Source organism: Ursus americanus, chromosome X (assembly GCF_024610735.1).
Source record: "Ursus americanus isolate L20-20 chromosome X, mUrsAme1.1.p, whole genome shotgun sequence".
NCBI lineage: Eukaryota > Metazoa > Chordata > Mammalia > Carnivora > Ursidae > Ursus > Ursus americanus.
The window spans coordinates 10,879,261-10,904,361 of NC_142164.1; positions in this window are offsets into that span (position 1 = coordinate 10,879,261).

Consider the following 25,101-nt stretch of genomic DNA (forward strand, 5'->3'; position numbering starts at 1 on the left):
GTGTTAAGTGAGACCTCTCCACTTTCACTAGCAGGATTTTGAAGACTTTTTCAATCCTATGTGTAGAAAATTAAAAAAAAAAACAGTCTTTGACATCTGGGAGTTGGCCTGACACTTACAGCTAGGCCTCAGTGCTATTAGAAGCTAGCCTGGCACTCACAGCTAAGCCATATTATTCTCTTATGGGACATAACTGATTTCATAGACACCAATTTCAGACAATGATAAAGTGAAATAAATAAGGCCATTTTATAATTTTTGTCTAAGCACAGATAAAAATAAGATCTCTGTATAACCCACAAAATATGAATATCCTCCCTCCCTGCTAATATGAGTGGCTGCTAATTATTTTTCCAATTATAGTTTTATATTTGTTCTACTCTGCCTTTCTTCTATATAAGATTTATTTTGATATCCAATCATAGAATTGGCCTTATATTCTGGTAGCATTTAATCTAGAGCAAACCCCCACTTCCTTTGACCCTCTTCCAAATTGCCCAACCAAAGCCCAAATCCTGTAATATATTCTTTCTAACAGCCTCTTACCGAGATGCCCTGGTGTTCATTCTCCTCACTGCAATGAGTAATAAACCCAACTTCTTCATCTATAGGTGTGTTCCTGAAGGACAATGACAGTGAGTTCTGGGAATTTTTCAACTGATAACTCACAAATGGTCATTCTCTGGTCTCACGGAATTCATCCTACACACGTGTTGATTAGTAGTCAGCCGAAGATTCCAAAGGCCCCCATGAAGATTTCTGGAGCTCCTTTTCTACATAGCTCCCTCCTCTCCATTATTCTACTATGCAAATTCCAATTATTTCAACCTGCCTGAACTCCAATTTCTACTCTTCAATTTAGTGAAATAACAGGGGTTTACTTGGATTCCCCTTTCTTGTGCCACAGTTCAAAATGTCCCTCCTGGGAGGGAGCTGGAGTGACTGCAGAGCTCACCTCATTCATTTCCTTTCTCTTAGTGATCACAGTCTTGCACTGCCCATTGTCCTGATTTCTTTTTTTTATAATAATTTTTTTTATGTTATGTTAGTCACCATACAGTATATCCTTAGTTTTTGATGTAATGTTCCATGATTCATTATTTGCATATAACATCCAGTGCCCCATGCAATATGTGCCCTCCTTAATACCCATCACCAGCCTAACCCATTCCCCCACCCCCCTCCCCTCTGAAGCCCTCAGTTTGTTTCTCAGAGTCCATAGTGTCTCGTGCTTCATTCCCCTTTCTGATTACCCCCCCTTTCTTTATCCCTTTCTTCTCCTACCGATCTTCCTAGTTCTTATGTTCCATAGATGAGAGAAACCATATGATAATTTTCTTTCTCTGCTTGACTGATAAGAGATTGTTCCAAATGTATGTCTTCTAGTTTTCTAGTCGTTTCCATAGGTATAGAAAGTTCTGGACTGGTTATTCCTTCATGGGCAGAAGTGGAAGTTCTGTAGTCACTTTTTAAAATCAAATCATACCATATATATTTCTCTGCTATTTGCTGTCCTTACATCAATCCTTTGAAAATCTCTCACAGATATAAATAAAAGTCTACTTCACTTGATTTTGGTTAATATTTTATGGGATATAATCACAATTATGTATATAATCAATGCATTTGTATTTTTTCCTTCTTAAATTGAAGTATAATTAACATGCAATATTATATTAGTTTCAGGTGTATGACATAGTGATTTAACAATTCCATACGTTATTCAGTTTGGTGCAGTGGGATGGGTGAAATAAAGGGGATCAAAATGTGCAAACTTCCAATTATAAAATAAATAAGTCACAGAGATTAAAAGTACAGCATAGGGAATATAGTCAATAATATTTCAATGCACTTTTATAAACATTTGTTTCTAGCGTGTATGTCTGTATATATCGTACCTTTTTGCCCCTACCCATAAAGTTGCATTATTATATTTATTCTAATATCCATATGCCCAACAAACTTTTATTGAGATGCTACTATGTGCCCGGCCATATGCATTAAAATGATCATGGTTCCTACTGCTAAAACTGTGAAAGGAAAAAAAAATATCAATGTCATTGTCTATTTATGAGAAACCTATTTTACTTTTTCATAGCTGACTTTCTGTAACATCTATCAGACCTGTAGTTTATGTGTTCTGGCAGATCCACTTTAAATTTCTCCAAAATATCTTTTTTATCTCTCTCATAAATACATTTTGAAACCATAAGTTTATATATACGTTGTGATTTTATGGGTCTAATTTTAAATGACTTTTTGAAGACAGTCTGTAATTGGAAGATTAAAATCTAGTTGTTCCATACGTTTCTTTTTTTTTTAAAGATTTTTTATTTATTTGACAGAGAGAGAGAGACAGCCAGCGAGAGAGGGAACACAAGCAGGGGGAGTGGGAGAGGAAGAAGCAGGCTTCCAGCAGAGGAGCCCAATGTGGGGCTCGATCCCAGGACTCTGGGATCACGCCCTGAGCCGAAGGCAGACGCTTAACTACTGAGCCACCCAGGTGCCCCCACACATTTCATTTTTTTATACCCTATTTAGGGTACTGATGGGAGCAATGGGCTGTAGGAAGTTTTGGGCAGCAGATAGTATGTGGTTAAAAAAACAACCGAGAAAAACAAAAGCAAGACACCTTGAAACTTTTGATTGAAGAAACACAATCACAGAGTTTCACACTAGTCAAAAGCTTTGCACTGTGGGATAAGAATAGCATAAAAGGAACCAGAAATTACAGCCTTTTCTCTCCTCTTGGTAATTTCTCCTGTGTGCTACCTAAGTCAGGGAAAGGGCAGGTTTAGAAAAAGGAAAACTAGCACCTTTGATTAGTGGGAAACAGTTCTTTCTTGGTAGAAAATGGAGAACAAAGACAAAGGTGTTTAATGTGAAACTGGCTTTAAAACCTAAGTCACAATCATAATTCACTGTTTTTTGTATATAAAATGCTACTCTTTAGGATTTCTAATGTTAATCATTACAGTTTATGTTTATTGTAGTAATGAATAATTAGGGGCTTTCTGAAAAAATTTTAAAAGAATATTTGAGTAAAACTGTATTAATGTCCCCTTCAGTTATTTGCCACCTAATCTCCTTTCTAGTTTACAAAATCCTGATTCTGTATTATTTAATATACATACTGGGAGTGAAGATACGTTTGGAAAACTGAAGGGGGGCAGCAAGTAGAGAAGAATCCAATGAAATAAATCCTTATCTCAGGCAACTTGAAATATTAAGTCACCAATATCAATAGGCTGTCATTTTTAAGCACTTACTGTGTTCCAGGCAGACCAAAGCTTTATGCAATGTCCTTTATCCCACAGCTTCACTGAGACATAATTCACACATAACGGTGTAAGTTTAAGGCATGCAACACTTTGACTTGATACACATATATTCCAAAACAATTATCACCATACCATCAGCTAACACCTTCATTGTCACATTACTGTTTCTTTTTTGTATTGAGAACATTTAAGCAACTCTCTTAGCAACTTTCAAGTATATAATACAGTATTATTAACTATAATCGCCATGCTGTATATTAGAACCCCAGAACCTAATCATCTTGTAATTGGAAGTTTGTAACCTTTGACCAACATCTCCCTATATCCCCCACCCCCCAGCCCCAGGTAAGCACCACTCTACTCTCTGGTTCTATGAGTCTGGATTTTTAGATTCTACATACAAGTGAGATCATATAAGTGAAATCATATAGTATTTGTCCTTCTCTTTATGACTTATTTCAAGGTTCATTCATATTGCCACAAATGAAAGGATTTTTTTCTTTCTCATGGCTGAATAATATTCCATTATATATTCTATATCATAATAAATACAGTATAACATTTTCTTTATCCACTTATCTGTTGACAGATGCTTAGATCGTTTCTTTGCTATAAGCACTATGCTTTTTCATCTGCAAACAAGCTGTATGAATCGGATAGTCTTATTATTTCCTGTTTCACAATGAGGTTATTGAGGCCTAGAGAAGTTAAGTAGCTTGTCTAAGGTCACACAGCTAGTGAAAGGTAAAGCTAGGTTTCAAAGTTCTTTCCTCCCATGGTCTATTGCCTCTATATGGAGTCTATGTAAAGTTTTTAATCCTATTAAAGGGAATAATTGTTTCCTATGGCTAGCTTCCATAGAATATTCTCAAGAGAAACATTTTTACATAAAGTGTATGACTTCTGGTCTCCTGGTCGTATGGCTAGGGGTTGACACCATGACTTTGGAGGTCCATTTCCCTAATTCTATTGTTGTCTTTGGAGGTTAATGTGGTGAGATGAGGCAAGGCATGGTTTAGGAGCTTGAAAACTCTCCTTAATGTCAGCTCTGCCTCTAATTGCCCTGGTGCTCTTGGTTGATACTTAACTTTACTCTATCCAGGGGCAGGAAAGAAGATTCCTACTAAACTAAGATCAATGATGAGACCTTCCCCAATATCCCATCATCTTAATGGATTTCAACCTCCTCCATTCTAAAGGAGAGGGAACATGTTTTAATACATTTTCTTTAAGTTGTGTCAAATGCTATGCAAGTTCAAGAGATACTCAGACAAATATGTCACTCTCTCTTTTCCTGAAGAGTAGTTCACAGGCCACTAGAATAAACAGACACTAAAACAAATAATTAACATTGATATGGCATGGACTATTAAAGACAAAGTTTTAGTAGAATTCACAAGAGAGAATTTTGTAAGGAAGAAATTAGAGAAAGCTTCGGATCGAAGGTGATATTTGATCTAGATCTTAAACAATACTAAAGATAATGAAAACAACATTTGCTGAGTACTATGTGTCAAACACTCTGGTAAATGCTTTATATGCATTTTTTTCTTTAATCCTCCTAGCAAAACCATAAGCCAATTATTATAACTGTTATTTTACAGACTCAAAGTCACGCAGCCACTAAGAGGCAAAATTGTGATTCGACCCTATGGATCTTCATTTATTAATGAATAAATATTGTTTCAGGAGCTGTTCTAGATTGGCGGTTCTCAACCAGGACTGGTTTTGCTCCATAGGGGATGTTTGCCAAAGTCTTGGGACATGTTGGGTTATCTCAACAGGGGGTGTGCTACAGTCATCTAGTGGGTAAAGGACAGGGATACTGCTAAATATCCTACAATGCACAAAACAGCCATCCATGATAAATAATTATTCATCTCAAAATGTCAATAGTTGGTTAACAAATCCTGTTAACATTGAAAAGCCCTGTTTTAAATGTTTATGGTACAGCAGGGAAACAATGGTTCTGGGTTCAATCACCTCATATTCTTTTGAGTACAGAGAGAAAATAAACAAAATTAGTAAAACTATATATAATAGGATGTCATGTTGTGACAGGTACTATGAAGAAAATAAAGCAGAGAATGAAAATGTAGAAAAGATATGCTAATTTAGAAAGAGTGGTCAGAAAATACCTCTTTGTGGAAGTAGTACTAGAACAGAATGAAATGAAGGAAAAAGCCATGTTGATATCTAGGAAATAGAAAGTGCAAAGGCCCTGAGGCAATTCTAGGAAGAGAATGTTCTAAGAATGTTCAAGGAGGCTGGTGTGTCTTCAAAGGGGTGAACAGTGCAGAGAATGCTGGGAGATTATGACAAGGAGTCAGTGGGTGGCCAGATCATGTAAGACTTTGTAATCCATGATAAGGACACTTCACTAAAAATAGAAAAATTGTGTACCCACGAATTGGTAGAAAGAAAAAATGGAAATATAAAAAAACTTGATTTAAGAGAAATCATGAAGGAAGGAAGAAATATAAAATAGCTCAGACAAATAAAAGAACAAAATTATATGGGAAGATATAAATGCGAATATACCAGTAGTTACATTAATTTTAATTGAACTAAATTATCCAGTTATAAGGCCAATATTTTCAGTCAGGATTAAAAATTCCAAGTACAACAACAACAAAAATTCCAAGTACATGTTCTTTACAAGAGACATCTAAAATATAAATTCTGAAAGCAAAAGGATGAAAAAACATTTACCAAACAAATTCTAGCCAAAAGAAAAAGAATTAGAGCTATTTCTACGAAACAAAATAGATTGTTAGGCAAAACGCATTGCTTGAGTGATAAAGTATCTTTAAATGTAAGCTCCATTAGGGTAGGATTTTTTCTTTCTATTTGGTCACTGCACCTAGAATAGTGCCTGGTGCACAGTAAATGCTCAATAAATAATAAGTAGATGTTAAATAAATGAGTGGATGAACTTCCTAATTAGAGAAGGTTTAACTCATCAAGAAGATATGACAGTTTTAAAATTTGTATTCACCTAATAACATACCTACCAAATATGTAAAGCAAAATGAGAGAACTATAGGAAGGAAAAGATAAGTTCACGATTAGAGAGAGGGATTTTAATATACCTCTCTAAATGATCAATAGAAAAATTAGCCCAAACTACTAGTAAGATATCTCATTCTTGAGGACAGACTATAAATGAGCAAGGATACAAACAGGGTGAACAGTTAAGATGCTTTATAAAAAGTCCAGTTGAAAGATGGTACTGTCCTGGACTTGGGTAGTGAGAGCAGAGAAGGTAAGAAATGCTGAAATTGTGGGTATATTCTAAAAGTGGAAAAAACAGGTTTTGCTTATGGATTGAATGTATACCTAAGGGAAATAAAGGAGGTAAGCATAACTTCAGGAGTTTTTACCTGAGCAACCAGGTGAATGGTGTTTCATTTATTGAAATGAGCTAACTAGGTAATTAGCTGGTTTGTACAAAAGATGATTGTGGTGGTAGCTCAAGATATCAGTTTTGGATATATTAAGATGAAGATGCCTATTAGATGTCTCAATTGGAGATATAAGGCAGTAAACTGGACATAAAAACCTGGAATTCATGGAAGAAGTTGAGAATCAAATATAAATGTGGGAATTGACAGCGTATAGGTGGCAGTTGAAGTCATAAGACCAGATGAGATTATCTAAAGTGAGAGAAGATAGCCAAGAACTGAATCCTGGTACACTTTTAGTGGCTGGGAAGAATGCGGATGGGGACAGCAAATGAGACAGGAAGGAAAAGTCACAAAGGTAGGAGGAAAACAAGGAATGTGTCATATTCTGGTAGCCAAGTGAAAAAAAATTCTTCAAAAAGTGACCAATTATGTCAAATGCTGCTCAGAGGTGGAATAAGATGAGAACTGAAAATTGATCATCGGATTAAGCAAGATGGAGGTCACCGGCAGCCTTGACAAGTGTGGCTTCAGGGCAGTAGTGAGCATAACATCCTGACTGAACAACTTTCGTTTCAAGAGGTAACAGGAAGAGAGCAAGTGGAGACGGTAAGCACAGATTTTTTTTCAGGCTTTAGTTTCAAATGGAAGCAAAGGAGGCAGAGAAAAGGCATGATTAAGTCAGAATATGTTTTCCTGTCTTAAAATGGAAAGGAGGACAGTATATTTGTATATTAGAAAGATGAAATAAAAAAATAATTATGAAAGGAAGAGAGAAGATAGCTGCATGAGAAAAGTCCTTGAGCAGGAGATACAGGGTGTCATCTAATGCCTTTGATAGACTCCACTGGTTAGATATTCTGACTCTACCACCCAGTAGAGGAGCACAGCAGTAGCTGCTTTTCAAATGGTTTATAATTTTCTGTTGCAGATGGCATAGCCTTGAGATTGGAACCTGAGTGGAGAGCCACAGTATTCACTACACCAGCCAGCTTTGAGTTGGAGGGTCATACTAAAGGAAGATAATGTCAATGACTCTGGCATGACATTTAATATCTTTCAAATCTGCAGCGTTTCCTATTAGAGGTCCCTTGCAATTCTAAAATAATCTGACAAATTCCATTTCATCAATCTTCTAATCTGTGATCAATCCAAATGGGAGTATTTGCTGTTCCATTACCTTGGCTCCCACTTCTGCCTTTCTTACATTATTCCTTCTGCCTTTAATCCTTTGCCCTCCTGCCTCCTTCCCTTTTTAATTGCTACTGATCCCTATAAGGCCAACATGAATATTCCTAAATGCCTTCCTTAATGCCTCTAGCCTGTCTTCTCTGAATTCTAATGCCACTTCATTGTATATGTTTGTTGTATCTATCTATGACCTCTATTCCACTATTAATTCTTTGGTAAAAGGACCTAAGTCTGACAAAGCCAAAGAACTATTCAGTATAGAGAAACAAGCAATTTACACTCCTTGAAGAGCTCTAAGTACTCAGCAGTGTTTCTAGTACCCTCCATTGTTAGGGGATACAGATGGCAAAACAGGGCTGTGGGGAATCTGGATGGACCAATACAGATAGCAAAGTTTGAAGCATGAATGGAAAGGCACATTTTGTGTTAACTAAGCTCCTCAAAAGACCCTTTTCTTTCTTGGTGTATACTGCTCAGCTTAGTTCTTCCTTATCTCTCATTTGAAAGTATGGGTGCCAGAGCAGAACTTTCCTTCACATAGGTCAGCGGGAACATATAGAGTATTATTGACTGGATTCTACAGAGTAATAAACCAAGGCACCAAGTGGCAACAGGTTTTCAGTGTCATCTGGGAAGCTATCACTATGCCTCAAAGCCCTAATGTGCTCATCTGGGCTAAACAGCTCTTACTGTGACACATTAGGCATATTCTAATGCAAAATCAAAGTTAAAATGCCAGCATGACTAATAATTAAAATGTTGAACACTGTGAAGGGAGAAGAGAGAGACGAGGGGGAATATTTCACTTATCACATAAGGATCACAGAAGAGTGGTTCCTTGCAGGTTCCAGAACCTGACTGTGTTAACATATTCAAGAAAAAGGAATAATCAGTCTCAGGGGGCAGACACATGTAAACTACAGTCATCTTGATTAGAGTAAAAACTTCTGTGCCACTTTAGAAATGGAAATTCTAACTGCCACGTAGACTAGCAATATAGAGTCACACAATAGAACCACAGCATGTCTAAACTGAAAATTATTTAATCACCATATTAAATTCCCTCATTTTACAAAGGAAAAAACAGACAAGTGAAGGGGATATGATTTGTGCAAGGTCACAGAGCTAGTTAGAGGCAGAGCTGGAGACAAAACTCAAAATTCCTGATTCATAAGCCAGTGAAATACAACTAAGTCATTATCGACTCAACACATATTTATGGAGCACTTGAGATGGGTCAAACACAGTAAGTCATAAGCAGCAAAATGTGACATGAGGGGCTGACTACAGCACACTGATCTCTCTTCTTTATGTAACTGCTAACAGAAATAAAATGTAAGCAGATATGTAATTTAAAATTTTCCAATAGCCACAATAAAAACATTAAACAACCACTGAAATTAATTTTGATGATATATCTAAATTATTGATTATTGATGATATATCTAAAATATTATTTCAACATATAATTTTAAAATTTTTAATGATATATCACACCTTATTTTGTTTTTATTGTCTCCAAAATCCAGCATGTATTTTACACTTACAGTAAATCTCCATTTGAACTGATCACATGTCAAGTGTGCAATAGCCACACGTGGCTAGTTCTAGCTAGTTCCCACTCTACTGAACAGCATGGCTCCATATTGTATACTAGAAAAATCAGTCCCTGACACATTTCTAAAAAGTAATTAAAATGCAACTCTAACATATTACATTTAATAATCCAATAAGTTACAAAAAGCAGAAAATGCTTTTTCAGATGAAGTCCTATGAACTTCAATTAAGTGTCCTATATCCCTTGGTTATTCGATACCATGCCTGAGCACACCAGGTCATTGGAAAGGTTAAATGAAAAGAAGCAAAAAGAACATTTAAATAAAATGTTATATTAAACCCAATAGGTTTTTAATGATTTTTGGCCTTCATTTATTCCAAGTCTTTATAATTGGGATTAAACATTATTTTCACAGTGGCAAGTCAGAACAGATAAAAACAGGAATAGAGACACTTTCTGGTAAGACATTAGGGACTAAACTGTCCATTTCAAATTAGTTTTTTCCCCCCAATATCACTGTCAAGACTAGTTTTTCATAAAAGGCAGATCATTTTACATGGAAGGAATTGCTAAGCAGGCTAGAGGTTCCAAATCCATTACCTGTTCATCACCTAGCTAATAGATGTTCATCCTCTATAACCTTGGAAAAATTCTGCCACAAAATTCCAATGCAACATACAACTCATATACCTGAGCCCAGTGCTACAAAATATGGCTCAACAATATTACAGAATCTTTCAACTGAGACCTTTCTAGAAAATTCTGAATTTATGGTCACAGTAACTATAAATTAATGAAATGCCACAACAAATTTTGGAGCCCAAGAAGATGTAGCCTAACATTATAGTAGCTGGTCAGGAGAAGGTAGTTTCTGCAAAAGTCACTAAACACCATCCTCTTAGAGGTACAGTTTTTGTAACTATCACTCTAAAGCATAAATGTATGGAGGAAAATGAGGTACAAACCTTGGGTGTTTCTCAATTTTTTTTTTCATGCATCTCGCTTCATGCTTTGCTACTTGAAGAAATATCACTTTTCTCTTCCTGAAAAAAATTAAAACACATTATTTCATTTCTAGGTCTTTGGGAACAATCTTACTTTATCTCTAGTTTGTTTTCAATTTCAAAATGTGTTACTCTAATTACTAACAGGATAAACAGTGAAAGTTTATATGCCATATGGCTTAAAATTGACTAAAAGATTGTAAAGGAAATGCCAAAAATTTTATTTTCATAGAAGTTTACTTTCAAATAGAGATAGCTCCATTTTTTAAACCTGAGTGTTTAGAATTGTTTGGGGGTGGAAACCTACCAACACTTTTTTTCCCACTGTGTAAATTCTGCAATACTCAGTACACTTATCTGGGAACATTTGCAAATTGGAGGGTATTCTAAGAATGTGACCACAATGTTAAGTAAAGGGAATCAAATCCTGTCATATGAGGAATGATTGAGGGAAATGGAAAAAAACGGTGGGACAATGCCAACTTTAACATAAATACTAACATATCTGAAGGGAGAAATAGACAACCGTACAATAATAGTAGGGGACTTTAATAGCCCACTTTCAACTACAAGTAGAGCACCCAGACAGAACATCAACAGGGAAACACTGGACTTGGGCCATACTTTAGACCAAATGAAATCAACAGACAGATATAGATCATTCCATTGATCAGAGGCAGAATACACATTCTTCTCAAGAGCACATGGAACATTCTCCATAATAGATCATATGATAGGTCAAAAAAGAGGTCTTAGCAAATTTAAAAAGATTGAAATCATATCAAAGCCAGATAAGGACAGTACAAGAAAAGAAAATTACAAGTCTATATCCTTTATGAACATAGATGCAAAAATCTTCAACAAAATACTACCAAACAGAATTCAACAGCACATTAGAAAGATCATAAACCATGATCAAGTTGAATTTATCCCTGGGATGCAATGATTGTTCAACATACCCAAATAAATCACTGTGATACACTACATAAACAGAATGAAGGGTAAAAATCACACAATCATCTCGATAGGTACAGAAAAATCATTTGACAAAATTCAACATTTTTTCATTATAATAACTCTCAACAAATTCGTTGTAGAAGGACCGTACCTCAACATAATAAGGCCATACATGACCAACTCACAGCTATCATACTCAACAGTGAAAAGCTGAAAGTTTTCCTCTAAGATCATGAACAAGACAAAGATGCCTACTCTCACCACTTCAATACAATATAGTACTGGAAGTCCTACTCATAGCAATTAGGCAAGAAAAAAGAAATAAAAGACATCCAAACCAGAAAGGAAGAAGTCCAATTACCTCTGCTTACAAATGACATGATCTTATATGCTGAAAACCCTAAAGAATCCACCATAAAATTATCAGCACTAATAAATGAATTTGGTGAAGTTGCAGAGTTCAAAACCAGTATACAATAATCAGTTGCATTTCTATACACTGACAAGGAACTATTGAAAAGAGAAATTAAGGAAACAATCATTTTCTGAATAGCTTTGGGAGAAAAATATCTTCTACCAGCCCTGCTAGGGATTCTCAGGTTGGTCAGACCTTTTCTATGGGTATGCCTTTTCCACACTTCTTGTTTCTGCTTAGGGGGTGGGGATTCTTGTGATCATATGCTTTCTCTCATCCTGCAAAGCCAGGCTGAGGGCTGACACTCTCTCACTTGCTTTCCCTAGGATGGTGTTAACAGCTCCAGTTTGTGTGCTTTCTCCAAATCTTGCAGTCAAGCCAGCTTTTTGTGCATGCTCCCCAGCCGTCTGTAAAAGCGTCCACACCAGCCCCTCGAGGGCAATGCACGGGGAGCCAGCCGCGGTGTGGGGGTGTGTGTGGGTGAGGTGCACAGAGCATTGGGGGTGCTTGTGGGCCTGTGGGGTGATCCACAGGTTAGTCATCCCCAGTGGCTTGTGGGCAGGCTTCCTGATGAATTCTGCAAAGTGCTTAGTCGGATCTACATCCCTTTGATGCTCTTGAAGAAGCCTGTTTGCTGTTCTCCCAGCCACACCACTCCAGCTGTGCAGCAATCTCTTTATTCTGGACAGGATGAGAAAGAAGTGAGCCTCTCAGGCTGAGTCCTGCACAGTTGGGGCAGCTGGGTGCTCACCTACACGCTCACTTTCTCATGCGGCAGAGACAGCAAGCTGGGAATTTCTCTCTTGGTACAGAGCTGTGCTGCTGTGGGGGAGGGGAGATGCAGGTAAAAGGAAACTGGTCCTCTCCTCTTCAGTGTTTCCAATCTCAGATATTTTTGTTCCAACAGCATGCCGGAACTTCTCTGCTGGACTCCTGGACTTCCACAAAAGTGCTCTAGTCTATGAGTGATTGTCAAAATAGGTGTTTTTCAGCGGGAAGATATTAGAAAACTCCCATTTCACCATTTTCTTGTCACTCAAGGAATTGGAAGTTTAAAGTCCTGGTAATGGTCCTTCTTGATTAGCAAAAATACTGTCCTTTAAGTTTCCATATGATGCTTTGGGACACTGATGTGACCCTTCTGACAGCAGAATAAAAGCCCAGGAGCTCTTTTGCTCAGGGCTTCGTGGATCTAACATTCTTCTTTGATCAGAGCCTAAGGCATTATTACATGTAAATGATGGAGCTGTTAAGAACCACGTTAGAGGAATGTAACATTCCTATAGCAAAATTTTATAACATATTATATCCAAAAAGCAATCACTAAACAGCATCATAGAATAAAATCTAATTAAATCATAGCTATATATTTAGACACATACAAACAATAAGAGAAAAATGTATACCAGCTTGTTCACAGTTCTTATCTCCAGAAGCAGAATTGGGTTTATTTTCCTTCTTTGTAGACTCATGCATTGGCTACATTTAGAGTAATTAATATGTATTACTTTGGTAATCAGGAAAAAATTATGTTATTTCACAAATATAATTAAATAATAAACAATGAATGCCATAAAATTAATTTCTTATGGACGTTCTTAATTAGCCCACTTTTTTCAACAATATGCTGGAAAATTCCCACTGGGTCTAATAAGAATGATAAAGGCCTGTGGGGGAGGGGAAGAACTGATTCATTTTCTATTTTTAATAATGACGCCATGGATAATTTCTAATGTCTGATTATAAAACTAACATACATTGAATTTACCTAGGAATACAATTCATATATGAGTTTAAATACATAAAACTAAAACTCTCATTTTAAACACATAAATAATTCAGAATAAACTAATTCAGGATACTTTATTTAAATCCTTAAGATTAAATCTCTTAATTTAAATAAAGAAAATGTATTATTCCATTAAAATGTCATCTTCTCAGAAAATGCAACATAGTTCCTACAATGAGAAACATAATAGACTGGCAATCTGGATCTGCTAAATATCTTACTGTGAATTAGATAAGTCAGATTTATCTCTATATCCTATATCTGGAAATGATCAGAAATGTATACAGATAATACATATAATTCTACAGAGCAGCCCTCTGAAACACATCACCACTTCAAAATTTGTTTCCTGAGCAAGACCTATTTTCCTCAGGTATAAAATGAGGGAGTTGGAATAAATGATCTACAATGACCCTTTAACAGGACAATTGTCACCCTACAGACACACCAGCTCCATGAAGGAACCTGTATTAATATAAAGTCAACCCTGTCTTATACAGAGTTTCAAAATACTAACTTAACACATTTATCCCCATGAAGGAATACCCTTTACCAATCTGACCCAATGACCATATTGAAATGTCCCTGCAATTTTAAAGCACACCAGCCTCATCCATAGGAACACCTCCTATTCCAGAGAGACTGTAATTCCCTTGAAAGAATCTCCGTAAAGAATCTCCTGCCATTTGCAATCTCACCAACATTTGAAACGCTTTCTCATGCACCATTCCCTTAAGGCACCACCTATACATCTAGAGGTACTAGTTCACATCTTTCCTTTACACTTTAGTTTTATAGGAAAATTTATGCAGAGGCTTTATTTGCAAGTAAAGGATTACATTCTGTTTTTCAGAAGTATTTAAACTGCACTATTTACCACTTTCCATAATGTTATCAAAATATGCTATGCTTGGTTTGATTTCTGCAAAGCAAAAATAAAACTGAAATCCTCAAAAACGCAGTATAAGTAATTTAAATCACATTAAAATTCCTTGTTACATCTAAGTGAACACTATCATCATTAATCCTATAATATAATTGTGACACCAATAAAATTAACATCTTTCCATTTAAAATGTTCCCTAGAACAAGAGGCCAATTCTTCGGAGTATATTTTATTAATTATTTTAAAAATTAAATTAGAATTTCTAACACCGCATCTCCTAGTCACATTATCATTTAGTGAATTCATTATGATTAATATCACCACCATGACTATCAAGGGAACTAATAAATGACTACTTCTTTAGCATTTTAGCAATGAAAGCTAAAACGTACAGTTTTATCCCTTTCACATGTGATTTTTCTCTTTAGCTCATTCCAATAAATGAAGTCTTTAATCTACCATTGTTTGACACATAATCTAATTTGGGTAATATATTTCTTTTTCTTTATCTCATAACTCTTACTACCTCATTATTTCTTAAATTATATCAAATATAATCAATTTTTTAAAAGTTAAGTGTTATTATAATGGTAGTTATTGCACTGTTGAATGTTTTTCTAAGGGTTACGTAAAACATTTCTTGATTGCTAAACATTAATTTTAGTAGGCATGTAAATTCTTTTATTCTAATAATTTCAAAGTTCCTATTAATGAAGGGCCCCTGCCTGCCTAGACCTAAGGGACACAGCAGTGACAATAACTTTGCAGCTATGGACACCAGGTCTAATTTGCCAGGGCTTATGGGACTCCTCCTCAACTTCTCTCCAAAACTGTTGTAGTATGGAGCCTAAACAGACTCCATGGAGAAGTCATAACATCCAGAAGGACTGGCCAGATAAAGCCAGGTTAAACAAAGAAGGGTTGATGCAGGTTTAATCGCACCAAAAGGTCTCTGGCAAATGTGGGAGCCAGTACTGCCTTGGTCTCTAGCTATCGGTAAGGCAGGTGCCAGAGAGTACATGCTGCAAAATAAGGCTCGGAAGTCAAGTCCTCAATACGGCTTTCCAGACTTTATGAAAATGATGTCAGTCTAAGGTTAGATGTCTTGTTCTGCTACCTAACTTTACTGTTTGATGACAGTCTTGTCTTGCTCTTTGTGTTTAATTCCTCAGAATCTGTCCAGTGACAATGAAACAGTGTTACCTCAGTCATCAACATTGGCCTGATAGTTCAGGTTCAACTGTAAGCAAGTCAGATGCCATTGCAATAGCCACCATTACAGTGAAAATCCCTTTAAGCCAAACTTCAAATCTCTTTCTAAGGCCTACTTATTTCAAAAGATCTGGGTAAAAGCAGTTCTAACATTTATCGAATGCTAGATATGTGGTAGACAAAAGATGTACTGCCCAGATTGCCCTTCAAGGAAAGACATGATGCCCACCTACAAGGAGTATGGTCAGCACATAGCCTCTAGCTGTCAGCCCCTTCAAGGTCTACCTCAGCTGCTGAGAGCTGCCTCGCCTGAAGTAATGCCCACAGCAGTCGACACCTGGTGCCTGAGCAGATACAAAGGCAATACTCTCTTCAGAGTTCCCAGTAAGACTGGATGAGATTTTGTTGAGACTTCACTGAAGTTCAGTTTCTTCCTCTGCTCAATCCTGCTCTTTCTCCTTTCTTCTTATAGCTACTGATCCTCAATAAATATCTTGTACCCCAAACCCCCAATCACAGAGTATGTTTTTGGAGATCTCAAACTGCAGCAATGTATTGTGTGTGTGTGTGTACGTGCATGTGTGCACATGTGTGTATATACACACAGACATATACATATATATGTATCTATGTATACATACACATGCATTTACTGTAAATCCCACATTCTGCTTCTAGCATTAAGGCAAACTAAACTCCCCTCCATTATGAAACACTTAAAAATAGTGTAAGACTTATTTTTTAAAGTTTTCAAATATATCACCAATCAAGAAAATCCTCAGAGGCCAACAATGAAGAGAATGTCTAGGTCTTGCTATAGATAGTCCAATAGAAAATTTGATATAAACTCTTGAAGGACCTAAGAAAGAAGGTCTGATTCAGCAGAGCAATACAGAACTAATCAAGTCCCTATGTGAATATATTAGAAAATAGGGAAAGACTATGTGATAATTTGTACACTGTTCACCAAATGTTCTTGGTGTTTCTCCTTTAGTCTTTCTCACTTGAAAGGATTTATGCCTATCCTATTGAATTCAGGAGAGGCCATGTGACCTACTTTGGCTAGTGAAATATGGAAGTGACAGGTGTCTTTTCTGGGCAAAAGGTTTAAGAGAGTGGTTCACTTTGCTTCTTTTCTCTCCACAATGATGATTAGCAGTATTACAGAAAGGATGTTCCACCAGCCTATTTCCCAGAGCAAAGAAGGCATTGTCAAAAGATGTAGCCAACCCAAATTGAGTGAAAAATGAACCTTTACAATTATATGCATTGAGATTTTGGAGCCATTTGTTACTAAAGCATAACTTTGTCAATCCTAAAAAAAGAAATTTAATTTTATTCAACATCTATTGTAGATATTATCTTGTATCACCTTCAAGTCATCCCTGTTAGGCAGATCATTATTTCATGTGGTGATTTAGTTTGCAAACAAAAGAAACCAGTCTGCTAATGTAAGCAGAAAAAACATTTTATTAAAGATATATCAGATAGCTCGTAGAATCCATGAGAAGAGCAAAGAAACAGGTGCAAAGAATGGTTGGGAATACCCAAAGGGAGGAAGGGAATCACACAAGAGAACCAGTCTTCTTAAAACCCTAATGCAGTCGTTATCACTACTGAATAATTTCTGCCACACCACTGGACCCTAGCCTCTGCCATGAACATTGCAAATATGTTTTGAATTTCTCTACACTTTAGTATTACACCCTGAAGAGTCAAACTCTTGAACAAAGCAGTCTAGGTCGCTAAGCTTATGTCCCAGGTCTATGCCAACAAGCTGGCCAATAAGAATATCTGTCCTCCATTTTCAGTTTCCTAGTGGGAAGTGGGGCCCTGCCTCATATTTCTCTTTGTATTACCCCAAAAAAGGGTATTTAGATACTAGGAAGACAAAAGTGACAGATGTAATATTATTTCCAGAACACACTTAAGAATACTGATATTTGGAGAACTTAAGTGACCAGTCCAAGATCACACACCAATAAGGACTTGCATCAGTTAGAATGCTTTCAGCTGCAAATAACCAACTCAAACAATAAGGCATTTATTATCTCACACAAGAGGCATTCCAAGTGAGGGTAAGGCTTCTGGATTGGCTGGATCAATTTCTTAATGATGTAATTAGTCCTTGTAATTCTTAGTCCACTTGTCCACAATATCAGCTTCATATCAATACTAGCATCCCTTATAGTTATAAGATGGCTTCAGAAGCAGTCAGGTCTAAATACTTTTTTTGCTCACTTTCTATGGGAGAAAAGACTATTATATTAGCTTAAACCTAGCTTCCTGAAATAGTTGCTGGCAAAAGGACATTACCATGATTGATTGGCTTATCATCCACTCTGAAGCTGGAGATGAGGACACCTTTTTGAATCATATAAGCTTCATGTAGGAAGGAAAAAGCCTGAAGATAATTGGGGTTCTGTTATGAAGAGAGAAGGGGGAAATAGGTGCTCTGTAGGCAACCAATATCCATACTCTACCCACTTCTAATATATACATTTTCATAAGTGCTCACACCTACATGAAATGACTTTGTAGTCATCCCCAAAGAGAGGCTACCTAAAGTCTAATCTGGTTACTGCACTCAGATCTAAGCCCATGATCTCTAGATGATGCATCAGTGACTCAGAGTGAAGTGATATCATGCACCTATCTGAAACACACTGGCATATCAAGATGGAGAAAGAATAGGAAAACTGCATTAAAACAAATGATTTTTGGAAAACAAGAAAGAGGGGAAATAAAGCAGTAACCTTTCCACACAATATATCATGTCTTGCTAGTCAGGAATAGAGAGGATGCCTTGTACTAGAAGAAAGATAACTGAATTCCCTAATCGGCCAAGCTGGCTGCCCCTGGATCTGTTCTCAGAGAAAATCTCTCTCATCAGTTTTCCTCCAAAGTCAAATCTGTGATGAGCAGTTACCAGATATTTTTCCTCACAGGGGACTGCACCGCCTTAGTAGTCTACTTTGTATTGCTGCAAGCATAGAAACTTAGGGATTGAAGTTCTTGGCTACAATTTGTTTCTTTGGCAGTATATCACACTTATAAATTCAATAAACTCTCAGCCTATTTACTTTAATCAGTTCTAGCAGCTAGGAACCCCAGCCAGAGGTCTTGTCAAGCCATAGTCTTTGAGTCTGAGAATATTGCTTCCCTTGCTAGAGCTTTCAAGTGGTCACATTCAGCTTAACTATTAGAGGACATTCATGAAGGCAGCAGGAACAGCTAAAACACTCTAATATCCTAAAATTTCCTCTAATAATACATTCTAAGCATGAACATAGTTTGAATCCCAAAGCAAAGCATATGGTAGTTTAATAAAATGCTGTGTAATTACGCAGTATGCGTCGACAACTTACTACTAGTTCACTGACTTAATGATACTTATTGACCACTAGTGTCTAAATCAGCTATTGCTTCAATAATGCTGCATAACAAACAACCATAAATCTCAGAGGCGGACAAAAACATTCATTTCCTCACTCACAGGTCTGCACGTCAGCTGGGGCAGAATTGAGTCAGGCTGCAGATTGAGTTGAAGCCAGCTTCATGATGTTTCTCACACTAGTATGCATGCTGAAGGGACTGCAGGGACCTAGAGCAGGTTCTTCTCATGGCAATGGCAGTAGATGAGAAGATGAGCCCAACTTTGAAAATAACGATTCAAACCTGTCTTCACATCATATCTGCAAACATCTCATTGAACAAAGAGAGTAAATGGCCAAGATCAAAGAAGTGGGATGGATAAGTATAATCCCCCTATCTATCACAAGGCCATGGCAAGGACATGGTTGTATAATATGACTACAAGTGACTGAATAATTAGGGTCACTAATTTAATCTGCCACCACATCTGCTACATATTAAGGATTGTTACAAGCACTAAGGATACAGCAGTGCTCAAAACAGACAAACCCACTGCACTTCTGGATTGTAAATTGCCATTGTGGGGGGACATAAAAACAATGAGCACAATAAAAAGAATTTATAAAATGTTATACAATGCTAAAAATGTTAATGGTAGAATCTCAGTGGTGGATAGATGGGAGTTTACTCTAAACTCCTTTCAATTATGCTGTATGTTTGAAAATGATCATAGTGAAAAGCTGGAAAAGCAGGTTAAAGGGTTTAAAGAGTTGTATGCATTTGTGATATCTTGGATAGGTTGGCTCAGTGAAGCATTTATGAGGAGCTAACATTTGAGCAGAGGCCTGACTCATGTGAGGGGTCAATGCAAATGGAAATCTGAGAGAAAATATTTCCAGGAAAAGGGAACAGCACATTGAAAGGGCTTTAATATCAGAGATGACTCGGTGTGTTTTAGGAGTGCAAGAAAGCCAGCATGGCTTAGAAATGTGGTAGTGGATGACGTTAGAGTGATAGGTAGCAAGCTGATCACATGTCCTTGTGGCCATGATAAGGACTTTGCATTTTATTTTATATATCATGGGGAGTATTACAATGTTTTCATCTAAAAAGATATTGAGCATGTGTGAACAGTTATTAACTTCATTAAGAAGGGAACCAATAGGTAAGAAAGAAGAGCAATTTCAAAGATCACTTGACAAATAAGGATTTATTTAGTCAGGCAGAAAAGAAATGCCTAAATAAGGCTACAATGTTAGATATATGGTTTGCCTCTCTTTCTATAAGAAAGCAAAATCATAACAGTTTTGGGGTTAACACTCCCATCAGGCTACATAATCCTAACAATTTATCAATTTCTAACCTTGAACCTGGCAGAACTCCAAACTGATTTCAACATTAACAGCTGCGGATGATTATTAGTCAAATAAACTATGATAAGGCTACACTCAAACTGTGTGTCAGATGAGAATCAAGCAGGCTTCTTAGAACAATGCTTAAGCATGATATTGATATATCAAACAATTAACAGATTGTGATTTTCCAATTTGGGATAAAACTCTCATTCAGAAAAGACATTGGAGGGAGCAGAATGTTGACATTATGACTTCTATTTTAAAAAGACTTCTCTTGGACACCTGGATGGCGCAGTCGGTTAAGCATCTGCCCTCAGCTCAGGTCATGATCCCAGGGTCCTAGGATGGAGTCCCACATCGGGCTCCCTGATCAGCAGGGAGCCTGCTTCTCCCTATGCCTGCTGCTCCCTTGCTTGTGTGCTCTCTCTCTCTCTGGCAAATAAATTTAAAAAAATATTTTAAAAAAATATTCTCTTTCTGTTGTGTGGAGAAGAGACTGCAGGATGCAACAATCAAAGTAGGATGACCACTTAGGAGCCCAATACAGTAGTTCTGATGAGAGGTGATGGGGACTTGGATTAAGACAGAGTCAGTGCAGATGAAAAAAAGTACAGGGATTCATAATACAATTCTGATGTTTAGGTTTCAGATATTGCTGATATGTGCCTATATCAACATATGCCCTTTTAAGACTACAACCATTATTAATAGTTTACAAGGCTTATCAATGTGGGGAGGGAAGCCAGCTCCAAAGTACACCCCTTCCATGATTTGTTCAAAAACTTTCCCGGTAACTTATCTCCCCCTTTATGTGATATCAATACCAGCACCCCATTTTATTTGTTAGATAGTTAAAGCCCTCAGGGATAATGAAAAGTAATGTCTTCTTCAACCCAATAATGTTGAGAAACACACTTTAATCATATCACTCCAGCAATTCTCCCTTCTCTCCCTGATACCATCACACTTCCCACTCCCCTGGATCACTATCATCAGATACAAATATACTATTATTTCTACCACCTTAAGTAAAAATTTCTCTTGGCCTCACTTCCTTGTTCAGCCTCATGGCCATTTCTCTTCTCGGTACAGCAAAACTCCTAGAAAGATTTTCCTCTACTCTGTTTCTATTTCCTCTTTAACCCAAATAAATATTATGCTCCTACCACTCCAATAAGGAGTGTCACAAATGAATTGATTGAATTGAAACTAATTAGAACTCACTACTTCTGAGGCCTCATCTTATTAGACTTAGCAACATTTGACTACATTGGTCATACCTTCCTCCTTGATACACTTCCTTCATGTGATACCACACACTCAGATTCCCACCTCTCCAGCCACTCCTTCTCAGTCCCCTTCTCATATTCTGCATTATCTCTCAGACTTTTAAATGGTAAAATGTGTCCCATTGCCTTTGAAGAGTCTACGTACACTCATATCTTTGGTATTCTCTTTGTCTCCTGGCTTAAATGCCATCTATACGGTGATGAGTCCAAAATTTGTCTCAAATCTAGATCGCTCTCCTGACAGCCTAACTGAAAAGTCTAATAGTAACAGTAAATAATAGTAATGATGATGATAATAGTAATAGTTAAAAACTAATGTTTATATAGTGTTTATTATTTTCCAGACCTTATTCTAAGCACTTTTTCATATATTAACTCACTTAATCCTCACAACAACCCCATCACCCCCATTCTAAGAGGAGGAAAGAGAGACACACAGACAGACTAAAGTAATCTGCTCGGGGGCACACAGTTGCTGAGTGGTGGAGTGAGAATTTGACGAGATCGGGCGCGTTCAGGGTGGTATGGCCATAGACTGGAGTGAGAATTTGAACTCAGGTAGTTTGACTCCAGAATTTGTGTTCTGAACTACATGCCGTCACTGCCAGCAATTAATAGGTACGTCAAACTTATCATGTTCCAAGCTGAGCTCCTGTTCCCCATCACCACCACCACCAAACTTGTTCTACCAGAGTTCTCCCATGTCAGGGAATAGTAAATCCAGTTGCTTAGGGCAAAAATACTGGAGTCATTCTCAACTCCCAAACACCTCACACAACCCATATCTGATTCATCAACAAATCCTGTTGTCTCTAATGTCAAAATACATTAGAATCTGACACCTTCTCCACAATCTCCATTGCTACTATTCTGGTCCAAAGCACCATTATCTTTCACTTGGAACAGTACAATCATGTCATCACTTGGCTCCTTGCTTCCATATTTTGCCCCCTTGCTTCAAACTCTGCAGTGGATTCCCATCTCACTCATAGTAAGAGCTAGAGTCCTTATAATGGCCTATAAGGTTCTTCATGAGCTTCCATATATCTTTTGAATGCACCTCATACTAGTCTCTGGTTCACTCATTCTGGTCCAGCTATACTGGCCTCCTGGCTATTCCTGGAAAACATCAGGCTTGCTCCTGCTTCAGGGCCTCTGCAATTGTCTTCCATTTGCCTAGAATGTTCTTCTTCAGATGTCTTCACGGTTCATTCCCTCAGAACTTTACTCAAACATTGCTTTCTTAGTGAGGTTTCCTTTGCTACCCTACGTCATCTAAACTCTACCCAACCAATGTACAAGCCCTCCTACATAGTTATTTTTTTATTTTACTTATTTATCTTGTTTATTAGCTATATCCTCCTACTAGAAATTTGTTTTCTTTGCTGCTATAACCTCACCATCTAGAATAGTGCTTAGCACATAGCTGTCATTCAATAAATATTTGTTGAAAAAATAATGAAGCCAAATAACTAATTTTTAACTGTGGGAATTTCTGACATAAAAACAGGCAAGGTGGAGTTTCCCCTGGTTAGGGAGCAAGTGGTACCTGAGATCTCTTTCTCTTAGAGAAAGATTCTTCTCTCATTTCAGATTGTTAAGCTGCTCTCCTATAGATACTCGCTAACCTGGGACTAAACTCGTGAGGCAGATTGATGGCTCCTACAGGCTAGATCTGACTTACAAAGAGCTAAGTCGAATATCAAACTGAAACTCAAAAGTTTTGCAAAATTTGTTTTTAAAGATTTCCCCAGCCAATATCCTTATAGCTCCTACACTGGAATATCAGAGGCCTAAATACTTGTACTCTGCTGTCATCTTCTTAAACTCACAGTTGACTAGGAGACAATGCACTCTAATGCAGAAGCTCCTTTCTTTTAAAGTTTCTAAATCTGTGAATTGTAAAGAAATTACCTGGAGGATAAAAAAATCTTCATTAAACCTTAATTAAGTTTATTATTGAGTACTGATTTTAAAAAGGAACTAAAAAATATCCGACCTTTTGATCCCTTATTCTAAGAAGAGATTTCCAGCCGAACCTCTTTCTGGTACTGGAGCTGCGTGTATATGGAAATTTTATTTTATTCTACTTTATCTTTATTTATTTATTTATTTATTTATTTATTTATTTATTTATTTATTTATTTATTTTTTAAATGCAGAAAGATTTTTTTAATAGGATTCATATGTTCAAAGAACTATGAAATGCTATTAATTCAAAAATAAACACCACTTGGATGAGAGAATGCCTTCCGCAGGATACGCAAAAGGCTCTTTCTTGTTCTGGGAAGCACTCCACAGGAGGCCAGTTTCAGTGTGATTTGAGGCACAGATGAGGCCAGGATGCCAGCTGCTCTACACACAGTAGAGATCTGTAACCATTTGTGGATCAATTTTTTCTAACTCCAAGCCTTCTTCTAGCAGTCTTGCATGCTTGTTAAAATAAATGAATGAATGAATGAAAAAAAACACAACACTAGACAAAAAAAAGGACATGTCAGGTAAAAATAAAGGCTCTTGCAATAATCATATATACATATAAAATTATATATAAGCTCATATATATGTCTTTGCACACATCTTCATAAGTCATTTAATAGTATTTACCTTAATGGGAGCATTCAAATATTATATTTGCCACCAATATCAGTGGAATTCAGTTACACTTTTAAAATAAATATATGTCAAAGATCACCCAGTTTAGGTAGGAGCTGGCATAAAAGAAAATCTGTTGCAATTTTAAGACCAGTGCCTCTGAGCATTTTATAGAAAGCTCTTTATTAAGGTACTCCATTGTCCTATTATTTGAGCCTGGCATTTTGGTCTTACCTTGAGGACGCATAATGGCCCAGAAACCACTTTGTGATTATCACACAGTGACTGCTATAAAAGAGTAAGTGAGGTATTTTTTTCTCAACTTTAAGGTTATTAGCCTTAGACAGCTCAAGTACACAGTAACTGCTGATCCCGTTAGTAAAGTAAGAGGGGAAATGAAGCCTGTGGTCCCTGGGAGATTCTGATTCTTCCATTACCTGCCATTAGAAAAAAGTTTTATTAAGTCTAGATTTGTTTCATCAATTGGGGACTAATGTGGGCTACAGACTTGCTTCTAAGGAGTACTTTGACCAGTTATTGATTTCAAAGTAAGTGGGGAGAACCAAGGGAATAATTGCACTCCAGGAACTTTTATGTCCATCTACATGACCTTGGGTAAATTGGATATATTTTTCAGGCATATATAGATTTATATAATTCTAACCCAAGAGGACCTAACCCAAACCCACATGGTACAGAACAAAAATGAGGCCCAGAGAAGTTAACTGACTTACCCAGTTAGTGAGATACACAGCTATGATAGAACCTAGATCTCCAGATTCCCAGTCTA